The sequence below is a fragment of the Cervus elaphus genome, chromosome 19 (assembly GCF_910594005.1).
Source record: "Cervus elaphus chromosome 19, mCerEla1.1, whole genome shotgun sequence".
Taxonomy (NCBI): domain Eukaryota; kingdom Metazoa; phylum Chordata; class Mammalia; order Artiodactyla; family Cervidae; genus Cervus; species Cervus elaphus.
The window spans coordinates 27,239,975-27,257,093 of NC_057833.1; the positions used below are offsets into that span (position 1 = coordinate 27,239,975).

At 35.3% G+C, this 17,119-nt stretch overlaps 1 protein-coding gene across 6 annotated transcripts in view; it reads left to right on the forward strand.

Annotated features, from left to right (window-relative positions):
- NAALADL2 (N-acetylated alpha-linked acidic dipeptidase like 2) overlaps nucleotides 1–17,119 on the forward strand; it is a 1,495,786-nt gene that overhangs the window by 174,296 nt on the left and 1,304,371 nt on the right. Inside the window, exon 3 of one of the 6 annotated variants that reach the window (XM_043875328.1) lies at nucleotides 12,899–13,027. The exons of the other annotated variants lie outside the window; for them this stretch is intronic. The gene's annotated coding sequence lies outside the window, so the exon portion shown is untranslated. The remainder of the gene's footprint in view (nucleotides 1–12,898; nucleotides 13,028–17,119) is intronic. 6 annotated transcript variants of the gene reach the window in all.

The following is a 17,119-nucleotide window of genomic DNA, read 5'->3' on the forward strand; positions in this document are numbered from 1 at the left end:
GTTCCAGAAAAACATCTATTTCTGCTTTACTGACTATGCCAAAGCCTTTGACTATGTGGATCACAATAAAATGTGAAAAATTCTGAAAGAGATGGGAATACCAGACCACCTGACCTGCCTCTTGAGAACCTGTATGCAGGTCAGGAAGCAACAGTTAGAACTGGACATGGAACACAGACTGGTTCCAAATAGGAAAAGGAGTACATCAAGGCTGTATATTGTCATGCTGCCTATTTAACTTATATGCAGAGTACATCATGAGAAATGCTGGGCTGGAGGAAGCACAAGCTGGAATCAAGATTGCCAGGAGAAATATCAATAAGCTCAGATATGCAGATGACACCACCATCATGGCAGAAAGTGAAGAAGAACTAAAGAGCCTCTTGAGGAAGGTGAAAGAGGAGAGTGAAAAAGTTGGCTTAAGGCTCAACATTCAGAAAACTAAGGTCATTGCATCTGGTCCCATCACTTTATGGCAAATAGATGGGGAAACAGTGGAAACAGTGGCAGAATTTATTTTTCTGGGATCCAAAATCACTGCAGATGGTGACTGCAGCCATGAAATTAAAAGATGCTTACTCCTTGGAAGGAAAGTTATGACCAACCTAGACAGCATATTAAAAAGCAGAGACATTACTTTGCTAACAAAGGTCCGTCTAGTCAAGGCTATGGTTTTTCCACTGGTCTTTTATGGATGTGAGAGTTGGACTATGAAGAAAGCTGAGTGCCGAAGAATTGATGCTTTTGAACTGTGGTGTTGGAGAAGACTCTTGAGAGTCCCTTGGACTACAAGGAGATCCAACCAGTCCATTCTAAAGAGCTCAGTCCTGGGTGTTCTTTGGAAGGACTGATGTTGAAGCTGAAACTCCAATACTTTGGCCACCTGATGCGAAGAACTGTCTCATTGGAGAAGACCCTGATGCTGGGAAATATTGAGGGCAGGAGGAGAAGGGGGTGGCAGAGGATGAGATGGTTGGATAGCATCACTGACTCACTGGACATGGGTTTGGGTGAACTCTGGGAGTTGGTGATGGACAGGGAGGCCTGGCGTGCTGCGGTTCATGGGGTCGCAAAGAGTCGGACACGACTGAGCGACTGAACTGAACTGGACTGATGAGTCTTATGAAATTGATCCTGTAGTTATCTCCCTTTTATATATGTTGGTGTTAAGTTGCTAGGTGTCATTTTATAAATGAGAGAGACATAATCATATTTCAAAAAAGTGCTAGAAGCCAGTATTCTCCAACATTGTGTTGTATCAGTTCAGTTCAGTTCAATTACTCAGTCTCTCAATGGACATGATTTGAGCAAGCTCTGAGAGTTGGTGATGGACAGGGAGACCTGGCGTGCTACAGTCCATGGGGTGACAAAGAGTCAGACATGACTGAGTAATTGAACTGAACTGAACTGATACAGCACAATGTTGGAAAATCCAACCATCTCATCTTCTGTCTTCCCCTTCTCCTCCCATCTTCAATCTTTCCCTGCATCTGGTCTTTTCCAATGAGTCAGTTCTTTGCATCAGGTGGCCAAAGTATTGGAGTTTCAGCTTCAACATCAGTCCTTCCAATGAATGTTCAGGACTGATTTCCTTTAGGATGGACTGGTTGGATTTCCTTGCAGTCCAAGGGCCTTTCAAGAGTCTTCTCCAACACCACAGTTCAAAAGCATCAATTCTTCGGCGCTTAGGTCTCTTTACAATCCAACTCACATCCATATATGACTACTGAAAAAACCATAGCTTTGATTAGAGAGAACTTTGTCTGTAAATTATTGTCTCTGCTTTTTAATATGCTGTCTAGGTTGGTCATAACTTTCCTTCCAAGGAGTAAGCATCTTTTAATTTCATGGCTGCAATCACCATCCACAGTGATTTTGGAGCCCAGAAAAATAAAGTCAGCCACTGTTTCCACTGTTTCCCCATGTATTTGCCATGAAGTGATGGGACCGGATGCCATGATCTTAGTTTTCTGAATGTTGAGCTTTAAGCCAACTTTTTCACTTTCTCTTTCACTTTCATCAAATGGCTCTTTAGTTCCTCTTTGCTTTCTGCCATAATGGTGGTGTCATCTGCCATGGTTGTTTATATTTCTCCCAGCAATCTTGTTTCTGGCTGGTGATTCATCCAGCCTGGCTTTTTGCATGATGTACTCTGCAAATAAATTTAATAAGCAGGGTGACAATATATTTTCTTGCCAAACTCTTTTCCCAATTTTGAACCAATCTATGGTTCCATGTCCAGTTCTAACTGTTGCTTCTTGACCTGTGTACAGATTTCTCAGGAGCCAGGTAAGGTGGTCTGGTATTCCCATCTCTTGAAGAAATTTCCACAGTTTATTGTGATCCACACAGTCTAAGGCTTTGGCATAGTCAGTAAAGCATAAGAAGATATTTTTCTGGAACTCTCTTGCTTTTTCAATGATCCAGTGGATGTTGGCAATTTGGTCTCTGGTTCCTCTGCCTTTTCTAAATCAAGCTTGAACATCTGGAAGTCCACGGATCAATATACTGTTGAAGCCTGGCTTAGAGAATTTTAAGCATTACATTGCTGGCATGTGAGATGAGTGCAATTGTGTGGTAGTTTGAACATTCTTTGGCATTGCCTTTCTTTGCGGTTGGAATGATAACTGACCTTTTCCAGTCCTGTGGCCACTGCTGAGTTTTCCAAATTTTCTGACATCTTGAGTGAAGCACTTTCAGAGCATCATCTTTTAGGATTTGAAATAGCTCCATTGGAATTCCATCACCTTCACTAGCTTTGTTCATAGGCATGCTTCCTTTTTTGAATGCCACCCAGTATTACAAAATACTCTATCCATAGATAATCATTTAAATAAAATCAGCATTCATCCCCTTGGTCATTCATCCCTACTCATCCTCTTTCATTTCACAAATATTATTAGAGGCCTACTATGTGCCGACATTGTGTAATCTCTGCAAATGAAAGCATTGAGTCCAGTCCCTGCACTTGCAATGCTTACAGACAAACTAAATACAATTAACAGTGCCTAAAAGTGTGGTTACCAAAATATGGAGAAGTCACCCCAACTGCCACAGTATATGCGCAGGTGTGCTGAAAAATATTTAAAATATACAACAGCATCTATTGGGTATCAATCACATGAAGTACTTTCAATTTGCATGTATTTTTTCAAATGGCTATGAAATTAATATGAAATTATTACTTCAAGTGCTTAATGAAACCACTAATAAATAAAACTAGTTAGTATTTCTTTTGGCCTAGAATACTATGAAAAAAACTATTAAGAACATCATAAACAGAACAAATTTAGGAATATCTGGCCTGAGGAAAGCAGTTTTTATATTTTCATCAGAGCAGTTTAAAGAATGAACCAAATGAAACTGAACTAGGGGACCCTTGTAGGAACTCAGGATTCAGGAGATTAAAATGAGACTGAAGTTGATTAGAAAAGTGATATCCAGTTGGAGATCCAGAAATACTTGCATGTTTTTCTCATAAAGTTATTTAAATCTCATTTAAAGGAATTTTAGTGTCTTCAGGATAATTGTTAATGTGAATTCAAATTATAAAAGATATTTAGGAATACTTCTCCTTTAGTGAGATAATTGCATGTTTTGCCTTATGTATATATGATAGAAACATAAGTGGGCTATCAGTCTTATTAATTTGAAGATGACATGTTTTTGATGTTTAGGCTATTGCCTTTAACCTTAGCCAAACTGAATGCACTAAATAGGAAGAGCATATTATACTGTTACCTTAAGAATATATGATTCTAATGTCTCCTTGGATACATAGACATCTCAAAGAAAAATAATGGTAAATCTGAGGCAGAGATGTATTTGACAGCCCAATGTCTACACACTGCTAATTTCCTCTGTTCAATTGCAAGCTTTGCTAATAATTTGAGTCCTGGAGCATGTAGAAATTGCTAGCAATGTCCCCCTAGCTACTTTTTCATGAAGAGATGATTATGTGATGCTAAGAGGATTTGTTGACAAGAGGGGGAGTTTTTATTGCATAAGTCTGCTTTCAAAGAAAAAAAGAGAATCAATGGAAAATAGCAGTTGAATCATTTTCTGGAAGATTAGAGAAATTACCACTGGGACTTGCTTCCATTATCCTAGAGCTTAGACTTAACTATGTTTTTCATATCACCAAGTGAGGGAGTGAAAATTGAGAGAACATGAATGATCCATCAGGGAGAACATATGTAGGAGAAAGCAATGTTTGTAAAATACATGATTACACATTAGGTCTCTATGTGCATGCATGCTAAGTCACTTCAGTCATGTCCTACTCTTTGTGACCCGATGGAGTGTACCTCACCAGGCTCTTCTGTTCATGGGATTCTCCAGGCAAGACAACTGGAGTGGGTTGCCATGTCTCCTCCAGGGAATCTTCCCGACCCAGGGATGGAGCCCATGTCTCATGTCTCCTGCACTGGCAGAAGAGTTCTTTACTATGAGTGTTACCTGGGAAGCCCTAAGGTCTCTATATGCATGAGTAAATGGTAGAGTGACATTTTAGAAAAGGTCATTTGATTAAGAGAAGATCTGGACTCAACCCTTATTTCTGCCACTTATTTGTAAGTATGATCTTAAACTTGTTGTTTAGTTGCTTAGTCGTGTCAACTCTTTTGAAACCCCATGGACTGTAGCTGTCCAGGCTCCTCTGTTCATGGGATTCCCCAGGCAAGAGTATTGGAGTGGGTTTCCATTTTCTTCTCCAGGGGATCTTCCTGACCCTGAAATCAAACCTGTATCTCCTGAATTAGCAGGTGGATTCTTTACTGCTGAGGCACCAGGAAATACCCTTAAACCTGTTGCTTAACTTTGTTCAGCCTAGTTTCCACAGCTATAGAAAAACATTGTAGGAAGGAGCCACAGATCCTTTTAGAATTATTATATATTTTGTGTTCTTCTAAGTCCAATGTACCTTTCATTCTATGACAGCGATCTCCATTTTTAACATCAAGTACATTGTCATTTCATCTTGCAGAGATTGGACTATACCGATAGTTGGACTGCACTGATTCTATGTCATAAACCTAATATATTAATTTAGAATAATTAATAGTTACCTGGATTGCCATCTCTAAAAGGCAGAGTTATGATTGTCATATGTTACTTTGAGAGTGCCAATTTATGATTATTCAAACATTTTTGAGTACTTATTTACTTCTTCAGGCTACTAGCCTTTAAGTAGAATTATTTGAAATTAAGTAGTTTGTTTGAAATACTGTTACATATTGGTGTTCACATTGTTATTGTTTACCTAGGGACACTATATTGGTGAAGGAAATGGCAGCCCACTCCAGTGTTCTTGCCTGGAGAATCTCAGGGACAGAGGAGCCTGGTGGGCTGCCGTCTATGGGGTCCCACAGAGTCGGACACGACTGAAGTGACTTAGCAGCAGCAGCAGCAGGGACACTCTATTCTACATTCTGTTCAGAAAACCTTTGTTGATCACACCTTTATATAGATTCTGAGATAGTGAATATTTATAGATAAAATGACCTAAATAATATCCTTAGGATTCTATTTTTTATAAATTTCTTTGATTTAGTGACTCTAAATTGAAAATTCAAATCATTGCTTTGTATTCTCATGATATGTACAATATAGCCAAAACCAAAAGCCCATAAAATGTTGAAAAACTGGTGTTATTTTTTTCCTTTTGAAGGCATTTTGTTTCTACAAAATAAAACTAATCTGAACAAATTTCAAGTGGTAAGGAAAATTTAGTGAAAAAGTGAAAGTGAAGTCGCTCAGTCATGTCCGACTCTGTGCGACCCCATGGACTGTAGCCTACCAGACTCCTCCGTCCAGGGGATTGTCCAGGCAAGAGGACTGGAGTGGGGTGCCATTTTCTTCTCCAGGAAAATTTAGTAAAACTTCATAAAAATATTTTAACATTGGAAGCCATGTTTATCTTATATATTCAGAAATATACACAAGGATGCTTACATATTGTTCATTAAAATATATTCATATTTGTAAAACATGCTATGTTGAAAAAAGGTGCAGAACTACACCTTTAGCTAATTGTAATTGTGGTTTACAGAAATACACACACACAGACACACAGACACACAGACACACACACACACATACACCCCTATGTGCACACACACTTTATTTGAAATAGACTGGAAGACTATCCACACAATGTTAGTATCTTTAATCAATAGAATGAAGGTTGGGTCATTTTATCATTTATGTTTTTACATATTTTTCAAAGTCTCTATAATTAAAATTAAATTATAATTGAAATGAATTTAACTATAAAATGACAGAACAAAGCATTTTCAGTGTGGTTAATTAAATAATATTTACTGAGGACTACTAGATGTCCTTTTACGTATGTACAACTATAGACTATATTTTTTAGTCTGAACAAATGAGGATCATATAATAATTTGGATAACTATACAATTTTCTCTCCAGTTCACTTCTATGGAAATTTCACTTGTGAGACTACTTTCTTAAGAAAAGATTCAGTAATGAGATTTTGAGTCAAAGGCTAATGTCAAGTTTAAGTTTGAAAATACTACATAGTCTTCCAGAAAATTCTACCGTGTATGGCTTTTCCATACACTTAATAATTCTGACTGTTGTAGAGGGTTTTATCTTTATCTACCTAAGCGAGAGCAATAAATCCTATTTTTGTTTTACTATATGGATATGGTAGTGAGATTATACTATATTTAAGTGACCAGAATTTTATAATTTACCTATTTGTGTTTTTGCCTAATTTTCTGTTAGTATGTTGGGTTTTAATCTATTGATTTACAAGAGTTCTTGTGTAGTAGACTCTTCTTGTCAAGATTTTTCCTCTACTTATTTTCCACTTTTAATTAAAAAAATTATTAATTTAGTCTATTCAAGTATAGATGAGTTACAATATTGCTGGCTTCAAGTGTATAGCATAGTGATTCAGTTGTGTGTGTGTGTGTGTGTATTCAGTAATACTATTATTATTTTTATTATTCAGACTCTCTTCCCTTATAGGTTATTACAACATATTGAGTATAGTTTCCTGTACTACACAGTAGGTCCTTGTTGGTTATCTATTGCCACGGACAGAGGAGCCTGGTGGGCTACAGTCGATAGCATCGCCAAGGAACGACTCAAGAGACTTTGCATGCAGGCACTTGTTTTGTTAATCCCAACCTCTTAATTTATCCCTCCCCCCACCTTTCCCCTTTGGTAATCATTAATTTGTTTTCTATGTCTGTGAGCCTCATTCTGCTTTGGAAATAATTTCATTTGTATCTTTTTTTTTCTTTTCATTTTTAGATTCCACATATAAACAATATCATATGATATTTTATTTCTCTGTTCTCTGTCTGGCTTACTTCACTTAGTATGATAATCCCTAAATCCATCCATATTGCTCCAAATGGAATTATTTCATTCTTTTTATGCCTGATTAATATTCAGTCATATACAATATGCAGTCATATATAATACAATATACATGTCATATACAAAATGCAAGCCATATACAATACACATATATTGTATGTATATATTATATATACATATGTGAATATATATATAGTCTTCCCTCATGGTAAAGATGGTAAAGAATACACCTGCCAATGCAGGAGGCATGAGTTTGATCCCTGAGTTGGGAAGATCCCTTGGAGCAGGAAATGGCAACCCACTCCAGTCTTCTTCCCTGAAGATTTCAATGACAGAGAAGCCTGGTGGGCTACAGTCCGTGGAGTTGCAAATAGGACATGACTGAGCAACTAACACTTTCTATATAAACATATATATACACACACACACACACACACACACAATCTTCTTTATCCATTTCTCTGTTGATGTACATTTAGGTTGCTTCCATGTCCTGGCTATTGTAAATGGTGCTTCAGTGAACATTGGGGTGTATGTGTTTTTTTGAATTATAGTTTTCTCTGGATATGCACTTAGGAGTTGGATTACTGGATCATATGGTAGCTCTATTTTTAGTTTTTTAAGAAATTTCCGTGTTGTCCTCCATAGTGGCTGTACTAATTTACATTCCCTACACAACATTTACATTACACAACTAATTTGCATTTACATTCTCCTACAGAACAGTGTAGGAGAGTTCCCTTCTCTTCATACCCTCTACAACATTTACTGTTTGTAGAATTTTTGGTGATGACCATTCTGACTGGTGTGAGGTGATACCTCATTATAGTTTTTATTTACATTTCTCTAATAATTAGTGAGCATTTTTCGTGTGTTTTTTAGCCATCTGTATATCTTCTTTGGAGAAATGTCTATGTAGATCTTCTACTGGTTTTTGATTGGGGTTTTTTAATATTGAGCTACAAGAGCTGTTTGTATATTTTGGAGATTAATCCCTTGTCAGTTGCTTTGTTTGCAAATATTTTCCCCTATTCTGAGGGTTGTCTTTTCCTTTTTTTAAATTTTCCTTTGCTGTGCAAAAGCTTTCAAGTTTAATTAGGTCCCATTTATTTATTTTTGTTTTTATTTCTATTACTTTTGGAGATGGATCCAAAAAGATATTGCTGCAATTAATGTCAACCACTTTTATTTTAAAACCTTATTTATATTAACCTTTTTCAACACATCATTACCGTTTTTTGAACTAGTAAGGGTATCTTGGTTAAATATATCATGGTAGTTAAATATTTTTATGGTTGTAGAACACATTTAGAGGGGCCTTTATCACCAAAGAGTATATAAAATATTTAGTAACTTATTTTAGTATTCAAAGTTTTAATGTCTCTAATGAATTTTTTGATCTTTCTGGGATGTATTTTTCTGAAATGAGTAGAGAAAGAGAAGTGCTACTTTTAAAAATTTTCCAATGGGCATTTAGATTTTTAATGTTAATTTTTGAATAATGGTCTTATCCCAGCTTATTTGAAGCACAAATTTTATTATGCATAATTTCCCTATCTACTTGATAATTAACATAAATGTAGATTTTTAAAATGTGAACAGTTAACAAAGATGATTCATTCAGTCACAGAGCTGTTAATGTCCATCTTTTGCTCTTACTCTGTTATTCATGAAGTGTCAATTTATTGAGCCTGCTCAGTCCTGTTAATAGATACTCATGGTTTCTGGTTGGTCTCTGACTTCAGGGATCTCAAAATTGAGGCCATCTTTACCTACATGCAAAATAACTAGTATAAGTACATCAGATAGATATGTGTATTGTGATAGAATATTGCAATAAAAACTTCATTCCTCAAGTTTTTGAACATGCCAATCATAGAGTATTAGAGTTGAAAATGATCTTAAAGATTGTCTATGTCCAGTCTTTTGTTTCATATTTAGGAAAACTGAGACCCAAATAAATTAAATGGCTTAATCAAGATCATATTTTGAGTTACTTACAGAAGTTGATTTAAAATCTGGATTCCCAAATGGTCCTTGCATTATGATTTATCAAGATATTCCCATAATATGAAAAAAGATTCATGGTGAAAGAGATATTATTGTTTCCTCTCCTAATATTTTGTAGCACCATTATTTCTGAAAGTGAACCATGTTTTATCGTACATCATATAGAACCTTTGGTGCCCATCTCCCTCCGTTATTCAATGGTACTGTCTTTAAGCATATTGGTTCTCTTCACTGTTAAATTGTTTCTTCTGCCTTCTGTGTCCTGTGATCTTAGAACTTTTTCAGGGATATAGATAGGGAGATATTACTCATTTGTTCTTTTCTTTCTCTGTGCATTTGTAAGATTTCTGATAGTTGATCTTAAAATATCTGCATGGTTTGGGATGAAGAAAGAGAATAAGATAGGATTATAAACCCAATTTTAAAAAACTGTGTTAAATCCTTCTAAATATTTCCTGTAAGAACAGACCTTTGGACTCTGTGGGAGAAGGCGAGGGTGGGATGATTTGAGAGGATAACATTGAAAAATGTATATTAACATACATAAAATAGATGACCAATGCAAGTTTGATGCATGAAGCAGCACACTCAAAGCCGGTCCTCTGGGACAATCCAGAGGGATGGGGTGGGCAAGACGGTGGGAGGGGGGTTCAGGATTGGGGACACACGTGTGTACCCATGGCTGATTGTTGTTTGTGTATGGCAAAAAACCTCATAATATTATATAATAATTGTTCTCCAATTAAAATAAATTAATTAAAAAAACCCTCAAAGACAAACTTTTTTCATCAATCACTAATATCTGATGCACTACACAGTATTATTCTTATCACAGAAATAAATTAACATACAAGATGAAGCAATAATATTACTTAGGGATAGTTATGTTTATTTTTAATAGTTGGCCTTCTTTGCTGTGGAAAGAAAGATTGGAAGCCTAGCAGAGTTATTTCAGGGGTCCTAAATGAGTCTGCAGTTGATTAATTAGTGGTGTACGACCTTTGGTTACCGTGCCCTTAAGACAATGACCGAACAAGTGCTGAGAGCAGTTTATCTTTGGAAGACAGGATCAGTGTTTCAGAACAGAGAAAAATAAATAGCTTGATCATTGGCTTAAGCATTTCCTTTGTTTTGGGGGCTTATCCTATTTAATTTTCCTCAGTAATTTTTTCAGGGCATTATTAGAAGTAGTCCTTTAATTTGCATATAATGTGTGAAGAGGATAAAAGTACATTCTATGATCATAATACTTTTGAACTTATAATTTTATATACTAGTACATTTATAATATACTTTTAAGAAAATATGTATTGAAAACAGTCACCTTTCAGGATGATCTGTTCTCTCAGATCCTAAATCTGATGCCATGATAACTTTTGTATATAACAGGGCAGCTCCCTTCGTAGAGACTGTCCTGCATCTCTACTTGTGGGCTTGTGTTGAGGGGCTTAGGGCTCCCTTCTTACCCACTTATATATGCATATGTTACAGAGACTGTGTGATTCCTATGCATGCAAAGCTAGTGTTCAAATAAGCTTGTAGTTCTTGATTAGTGGGCAAAAAATTGAGTGTTTTTACCCTGGATCAAAAAGTGACTGATTAGCTCAAGAATTCTGAAGTTGAAAGGATAGTTATTAGCATAATGTTATGCCTATGAAATGTGGTGGATGTCACTCTAAAACTTTCAGTATAATATGCCATTTGGGGCAGCTTTTAAATATATCATGGTAGAGTGGTTTTTTTAAAATTAGCTTTTCCTACAGTGTAAATGAAAGGTAATGTATTATATATGTAATGCTTACTCATTAAAAATCCAAATTACATATTTCTGAAACACAAATATTATTGTAATTTTTCATTTTGTTGGTTAAATTAAAACATTATTTAAACAACATTAAAGTATGACTTTCATTATTAATCATTTAGGGACTTGCTCAGATGTCATTAATAAGATACTTGGTAGGATTACTCTTTAATAGGAATACACAAGAGCTCTTTGGTTCTCTTTTTTGGAGGAAACCTGAGCCATATTTTTATCATCTCTTATGTCATCTTAAAGTAAATTTTAGAAATATTTAAGTACTTTAAATTTCCATCTCATTTAAACCTAATATTTTTCCAAGTTTGTGTGATACATTTATACTTAAAAAATGTATACTTAAAAAAAGTGAGGACTTTTCCTGTTATTTTCCATTTTCAAAAAGATACAAATGGAAAAGTATGTTCAAACATTTGGTTCATAATTCACTGTTTGTTTTTGTTTTTTTTTTCAGCCTGTATCCCTCTTTGATATTTTCAGCCTCTGCCATTAGCAAGATTTTGACTTATCCCAAAGTTAGTGTTAAAAAAACAAGTCAGTTGGAAGAGTAGTGATTGTACAGAAATTATTACATTATTTACTTCAGTAGCCCTGTGTTTACTAAACAGAAGCAGAGAATTGGAAGTGAGTAACACCCAATATTGGAAGCTACAGATTATCTTTATGATGTTCTTACATTACATGCTTTATAATCAGGTCCCTTGGATTTCAGGTGGAATCTGCCAGTTCATAAAGCTAAATGAGTCTTCCTAATAGAATTTTTTGGATCCAGTTACATAATTTTCAGTTTCCCTGGGTAAGGAATTGATTCATATTTACTTTCTTTCACTTTCCGAAGAGGTGGGTTTATTTTTGGTTCTGCTTTACACTCACCACTTGGAGGAGCTCATTAGGATATGACATACTTTTGAGTGACTAATAATGTCTAGGGAGTAACTGTCCTCATTTCCTGTAGATTCATCCCCCACATACGCTTAACATCATTTATTGGTCAGTTTCTGTTTTCTTTAGGTTACATATTCTTTACTATATTAGTAGTGTTTTTAGACAAAAGAGTAAACAATGGTTCAGAAAAACTTTCTCAAAAGGTACTCAGCTCTGCTAAACTTTAAAATTCCAACCTTACAATCCCTAACATACCTGTCACTGTAGTTCCAAGGGGCTGATGAGAAGAAAACGGTCAGTAGGAAAAGCTGGAGCAACTGGATTAATATTGATTATTTCAACCATTCTTTATGGCTATGATACTTTCTTTGAAGTAGTTCCTTTCCTAATTTAACCATCTCTCTTTGTTATGGCAATAGCAAAATATATTCTCCTCATCATGTTCCTCAAATGCTGACTAATCTTTGCTGTGACTCTGATTGTGGTTTAAAAGCTTGAAAAGATAGAATTCAAGTGCATATATGTGGTGTATGTAATGAGAAACTGAATTATTTTATTTTCAAAGTGGGCTAGAGAAATTTGAAAAATAAAATAAACAAGACAAATATATATTGTAGAATGAGTGTGTGTATTAAATATGCATCATACGGTATATAAAGATTTCAAATATTTGTAGTTTTTCACTGTTTTCTCTTTTCTAATAAAGTCCCTACATAAGCTTAAATTTTGTGCATACTTCATTTTCTTATCTCAGCAAATGTTTTGTGACATTCAGGTTACTGGTTATGAGGGAAAACAGGCAGTGACATCTGTCAACACATTGATTTCCAGGGTTGATACAGATGGTCTGAGCTGATCCCTGCTCTCCCTCACACCCCATTTGTGTGCCTTCCAAAGCTACCTGCTCATCTACATGGATGACCTTCTGAAAGAGGACCAGTCATGAAGGGTATTTAAAGGGTATATTCATTTGCTATAATTTCTAAACCTGTTCATTATTTATTCAAAGGTCTATAAATCTGTAGAACAAATAGGCAAACTTTGGTTAGGATGATTCTGTTTTCTAGAAGCAGTATAGAGAATTAGAGAGGTTTCAACTTGAGTCCATAAACCTGATTCAGTAGTTATTTGCTTTATAACTTCAGTAAGTCACTTTTGTATGTCTTTCAGTTTTGTGTTTTATTTTTTTTTTTTACAAAATGGATTAATATTACATCAGGTGGTTGTTTGTAAAGATCAAGCACTTTTATTAAATTAACATTTTTAGTATTAATGATGGGCTACTGTCACAGGCTTTGGGGCTACAACCCTGAAGAAAATAGTGTAAATAAATAAAAAATAATCACAATATCCTTGCCCTCTTGGTGATTACATTTACGTTGGGAGAGATAGGCAATAAACAAATACATTTGTAGAATGTATACGGTATCTGATAGTAATAAATGCTATGGGAAAAAGTAAAATGAAGGAAAGACAATAGACAGTATGAAGAAAGGAGATGTTGCAGTCTTAAGGAAGGTGAGAAGGGAAAGCTTCACTGAGGTATTTTTAAACAAGTAATTAAGGAGGCAGGGAGAGCCCCTAGTTATCAGGGAGAACTATCACATTAAGTGTGATAAATTAGGTTAAAAAAATCTTAGCACAGTTGCTGGCTCAAAATACAGCAGTGTTTAAGAGTATTTGCAAGTATTATTATTATAAATAAATTAATCTTGGTTTTAAGAATTTAAAAAAAATTTAATTGGGGGAAAATTGCTTTACAATGTTGTGTTGATTTCTGCCATACAACAATGCAAATCGGCCATAATTAAAGATCTTTTACGTGCAGCTGTGAGTTTCACTGTCATCACAGAAGTAGCCTGTGACTATGTGGATTGTGCCAGTATTTGGTTACTTTTCTTTTTGTTATGTCAAAACATAACCCAAAGAATGAGTCATAATCTCAAAATCTTGTTGTCAGAAAGACAATATAATTGTTTCAGGTAAATTTATTTTTCCCAAAATTGAGAACATAATTTTTAACATATTGGAATAGAAACTATCCTTTAGAACTTGATACAGAAACTGATAAAGCTGTTTTTCTTTTTCTTTCTTTCTTTTTTTAAACTAGAAGAGTCTTTAAAAACACTTAAAGCTTATTTTTACCTCATTATAGAAAGAAAGCTAGAAGTAGATGAGCCTGAAACATTGACTTTTATCCATCTTGAATTTCATGGAGCATCCAGAATGATGCATCTTTCGCTTCAAATATTTATCCATCACTTTTAGACAAGTGGTGTATGAAGCAATAAATAACAGATAGCTAGAACAGGAGAAAACAGTTTTTTAATGCCTTGTGCTTAAACTGTCACTCTGGCAGGAAGTAATAACTGAATGCTGCATTTATTTAGGGCAAGGTAATAGACTACTTCCTTATGGAGGCAAATTACTTTGGGATTGGCTGTCTTTCCCTTAGAAGCCAGGGTTTCCTCAGTGAAAGACTAGATTTGGAGGTTTGATTTGAAGTGATTGGCTACTGAATCCTCATGCTATACACACCAGAAACGTGTTTCCTTTGAGACTCTGGTCATCATTTATCATTAAATAAAGAGTCTTGCCAAGTGCATGCTTTTCCATATGGTAGGCAGTGGGATGCTTGATAAAAGCAGAGACCTAGCGCTAGAATGATCTGTGTTTAACTCTGTTACTGGCTAGAATGATTAGATAAATTGCCCAGTGTTCTGGGACTCAGTTTCCTTGAATCCCAGAAAATTGGAAAGTACAAGTAGGCACACTAATTTAATTCAGTAACTGCAAGGCTTAAGTTAAATGATGGGTGTAATGATCTGGAACTTACATTTTGGAGTCAACAAATAAATATTTACTACTTACAGGTGATTTAAAGATCTTAAGTTACATAATGGCTTCCCTCGTAGTTTAGATGGTAAAGAATCTGCCTGCAATGCAGGAGACTCAGGTTTGATCCCTGGGTTGGGAAGATCCCCTGGAGAAGGAGATAGCAACTCATTCCAGTATTCTTACCTAGGAAATTCCATGAACAGAGGAGCCTAGTGGGCTAAGTCCACGGGGTCTCAAAGAGTTGGACATGACTGAGCAACTAACACTTCTTTCACAAGTTGCATAATATATAGATGTTTACCTGTTGATTTTTAGTAATAAATGGTATTTCTATATGTGTCATAGAAGCCACCCAGCTAATATTAGTGTTTTTTCCTGTTCCCTCTGTCCCTTTGAGTTTTACAAACCATAAATAGTTTATGATCCCAAAAGATCATGTTATATTGAAGGCTTTGTATTAGCCTCCACCTGCACAAATCTTGTGTGTCAGTATTCTGTCTAGTTTTAAAATACTATCTGGTAAGTATAAGAGAGCAGATTTGTAGAGGTGCGTACTATTATGCATAGTAATAGTGCTGGTTGATGGTGTTTGGGTCTGCATGCCAATATTTTAAAATGCAGCTTCATCTGGGCATACACACTGAGGAAACCAGATCTGAAAGAGACACGTGCACCCCAATGTTCATCGCAGCACTGTTTATAATAGCCAGGACATGGAAGCAACCTAGATGCCCATCAGCAGATGAATGGATAAGGAAGCTGTGGTACATATACACCATGGAATATTACTCAGCCATTAAAAAGAATTCATTTGAACCAGTCCTAATGAGATGGATGAAGCTGGAGCCCATTATACAGAGTGAAGTAAGCCAGAAAGATAAAGAACATTACAGCATACTAACACATATATATGGAATTTAGAAAGGTGATAATGATAACCCTATATGCAAAACAGAAAAAGAGACACAGAAATACAGAACAGACTTTTGAACTTTGTGGGAGAATGTGAGGGTGGGATATTTCAAAAGAACAGCATGTATACTATCTATGGTGAAACAGATCACCAGCCCAGGTGGGATGCATGAGACAAGTGCTCCGGCCTGGTGCACTGGGAAGACCCAGAGGAATCGGGTGGAGAGGGAGGTGGGAGGGGGGATCGGGATTGGGAATACATGTAAATCCATGGCTGATTCATATCAATGTATGACAAAACCCACTGGAAAAAAAAATAAAATAAAATAAAATTAAAAAAAAAAAAAAGAAAAAATAAAATATTTCACCTCCCAAAAAAAAAAAAAAAAAATGCAGCTTCAATTCAGCTGAATAATTATACTTTGATGTATGAAAAGTCCATTATGGAATATGTTCTAGTTTCAAATATTCTTATTCTTAGTATTATTCATAATTTACTTGCTTTTGGATGGTAGTTATGATGGTTTCCCAATTGTAACTGCAAAATTCCTATTTTTCAAGGTGTTCATTACTTTGGTCTATAAAGTAAGCCATGTTGGACCAATAAATAGAAAATGAAATTAGCTGTGATTTTCATATTTTAATTTCCTTATTATGGAAATATATTTTTAATAGGTGATTGAGTCTTACTTTTTTTACTTTTTACTCCTTATTAAAATCATTTTTACCATTTTTCTTGATTTAATGTGAACATATATTTGACAGTGTTTATAATGTGTGTGTGTGTGCTCAGTTGTGTCCAACTCTTTGCAACCCTATGGACTGTAACCCACCAGGCTTCTCTGTCCATTGGATTCTCCAGGCTAGAATACTGGAGTGGGTTGCCATTTCCTCTTCCATGAGATCTTCCCAACCCAGAATCAAACCCATGTCTCCTGTTGCTCCTGCATTGGCAGATGGATACTTTACTACTAGTATTTCAGATTGTTACAGAATCACACAATATTTCTTTATTTACTTGGGAATTTAATCACTTTTCAAGTTTTTAATTATCAGAATTTTATAAAATTAAACTATATTTTATTTCCTCTGTTTTTACTACCTTGATATCTTAAACAATGTTGGCAAGAATATGACCTTGTTGCAAATTGTTTTTTCATACACATGTCCTAGGAATCATTGATCTTTTGAACATGTAAACATTTAAAATTTTCTATATTAATTCTTTTGTGTATGATGGTATTCTAAGTCCAATGCATGTTTTATTTCATGGCAATACATTTTGAAGATCAGGTGTAAAAT